The sequence below is a fragment of the Nannospalax galili genome, unplaced genomic scaffold, assembly GCF_000622305.1.
Source record: "Nannospalax galili isolate Female #2095 unplaced genomic scaffold, S.galili_v1.0 scaffold1160, whole genome shotgun sequence".
Lineage (NCBI taxonomy): Eukaryota > Metazoa > Chordata > Mammalia > Rodentia > Spalacidae > Nannospalax > Nannospalax galili.
In genome coordinates this window covers 251,796-254,832 of record NW_008345474.1, presented here as the reverse complement: position 1 = coordinate 254,832, position 3,037 = coordinate 251,796, and positions in this window count along the sequence as shown.

The following is a 3,037-nucleotide window of genomic DNA, read 5'->3' as shown; positions in this document are numbered from 1 at the left end:
TTTTTATACCTCCTGATTAATTCTCATCACTATATGTACCATATGAGTCCTTCTCCTTACATCATGAAAGCTATACTTCCTTTACCACGCAACATCTGAGTTAAGTCTCTTTTCTACTTTGTGAATGAGTGTTTGCCTGCACATATATCTGTGCCCCACATGCATGCTTGATGCCCACAGAGGTCAGAATAGGGAGTCAGATCCCCTGGAACTGGAGTTCTGGATGGTTGTCAGCTGCCACGTGGGTGCTGAAATCAAACCCAGGTCTTCTGCTAGAGTAGCAAATGTTCTCAACTGCTGAGCCCTCATTCCAGTGCCCTTGCTTGGTATTTATACACATTTGACCACAAAGACCTCTTTCCATGCAGATGTTGTCTCGCTCTGGGTTCCTGAGTCCCTTGGCATCCTTCCTTGACCCCCCCCCCCCCAAATGCCGTTTTGTTTTCTGGGTTTTCTCAACTCTAAGGCTAGCCTTAAGTGCTATGGTTTTCAGAGTTCTGTGTTCAGTCCTCTCCCTCCACATATTCTCTTGGCAACCTCATCCCCTCCAATGGCTTCAGCGCCTACAGAAATTTTGGCTTGATTCCTGCCTCAAAAGCTATGTCTTCAGCTCTAGATCTATAAGCCATGAGTTCTGCAGGCTTCGTAGACCCAAGTCTATGCCCATCATGCATCTTCTCCAGATTCCCACTCCTGTGTTGCTCACTTCAGTGAATGGCACCACCTGCACCCATACTCATTCATTCCTCCTCCTCCTCCTTGGAATTAATCTTTGACTCTTCTTTCTCTCTCATACCTCTTGCCCACATCTCCAAAAACCTTGTCTAACACCCGCCTTTCCGATCAATAGCTCCTGCGTTAGTTCCCACTCTCATCCTTTCCTTATTCCTATATTTTCCACACTATAGTCAGAGTGATTGGTTCCACATAGACATCTAGTGCTTATTTAATCTAGTCTTTTCCTTTCTCATTATAAAGTCCACCCTCCTTAGCTTGTGTTTTTATTTTTATTTTTTAGGACAGGACAGTATCTCCATGCTCTGCCCTTGCCTGCTTGCCTGTCTCTCTTTTTCTCACTTAGTGCATGCTCCATGGCTTCAAACAAGGCAATCTTCTGCCCAGCATATCTTCTGCACATCCCCTGGAAATAGCATTAAAGATCAACCTGAGTATTACCTACTGCAGGAGGTCTTTTGTAACTCTGCAAATTGAATTAGGCTTGCTGCAGATAGACGGCTACCCTAAGAATGGCAAATAGTACATATTTTGGCCCTTTAGTTGGTCATTCCCTCATCCCTGTTACCTGTGGCTTCAGTCACTCTCGGGATAGTATGAAAGAGATAAGCAAGAAAGTCCCAAGTTGATTGATCGTCTTAATAATCAAGAAATGGCTCTTTTTAAAAAATGTATTTATTTTATGTGTATGATTATTTTACATGTATGTATGTATGTATGTATGTATGTATGTATGCGATTCCGTGCTGTGCAATGCCAAGAGGGCCAGAAGAGGGCATTGAATCTCGTGTAACTATAGTGACAGATGATTGTTACCCACTATGTAGGTGCTGGGAACTGAACCAGGGTCCACTGGTTCAGAACAACCAGTGCTTTTAACCACTGAGCCATCTCTCCAGCCTCAAGAAATGGTGCTTTCTATTCCTGCCTAGTGTTTAAATTTCAGATATAGTGAATTTCAGATATGGGTGTGGTGGTGCACACCTTTAATCCCAGCACTCAAGTGGCAGAGACAGGTGGATCTCTGGGAGTTCCAGCCTGGTCTACATAGTGAGTTCAGGTCAGCTGGGGCTGCAAGGAGGACCTTGTCTCAAAAAGACCAAAAAAAAAAGAGAAAATTATCCAGCTTGATAATCTTGGTAATTTAGTTGATTTGTATACCGCTTTTACATTTAATGTAATTTCTGTTGTAATTAGGCTTATAGCATATTTCTCCTATACTCTAACCTCCTTTCTCCCTTCTGCCCCCTTAGTCCCCTTTATGTCCCTACATAGTTTTGCTTTCACTTTCATGTCATATATATGTACATGATGCTATGTATCTCTATAAAATCTAGGAGCCACAGATGAAAGGAAGCATGTATTTGTTTTTCTAAGACTGGCTTGCTTCAGTTAATATGATTATTCCCAGTTGCAGCCATTTTCCTGCAAATGACATAACTTTGTTCTTCTTTATGGCTGAAAAAAAATCCCACTGTGTCTATATGCCTCAGTTTCTGCATTCGTCTGCTGTTGGACATCTACGTAGGTTCTATAACTTAGCTGTTCTGGAGTGCTACATTAAACACTGATGTGCATGAAATGAATCTCTTAGACTTTCTTGAGTGGTAACTAGGAGTGGTATGTCTGGATCACATGGTAGATCTGTTTTTAGGATTTTTTTTTTGAATCTCATATTGGTTTCCTTAGAGGCTGGACTAGCTTATACCCTTACCAGCATTTGTCCATAAGTCCACAACCTCACTAGAATTTATTTTCCCACTGACTGCCGTTCTGACCAGGGTGAGATGGAACCTCAAGGTAGCTTTAATTTGTATATCTCTAATGGCTAATGATGTTGAAAATCTTTCCATATAGTTATTGCTCATTTGTACTTCATCTTTTGAGAACTGCATGTTCATTAGTCCATTTATTGATTACGTTGTTTGACTCGTTATTTAGTTTTTTAAGTTCTAGTTTTTTTGTATATTCTAACTATTACACATCTGACCCCTTATTCTGTAGTAGCATGTTTAATTTTTCCTTTTTAATTTAATTTTTTATGATTTGGTCTTTTTTTTGACAGAGTCTCCCTGTAGCTGCAGCTGGTTTGGAACTCACTATGTAGACAAGATTGGCCTAATCTCACAGAGATCAGACTGCTTAGGCTTCCCAGGTACTGGGATTAAAGGTGAGTGCCACCATACCTGGCTTTTTTTTTAATAAAACAACAGCATCGGGGCCAGAGAGATGGCTCAGTGGTTAAGAACACTGGTTGTTCTTGCGGAAGACCCGGGTTCAAATCCCAGCACCCACATGGCAG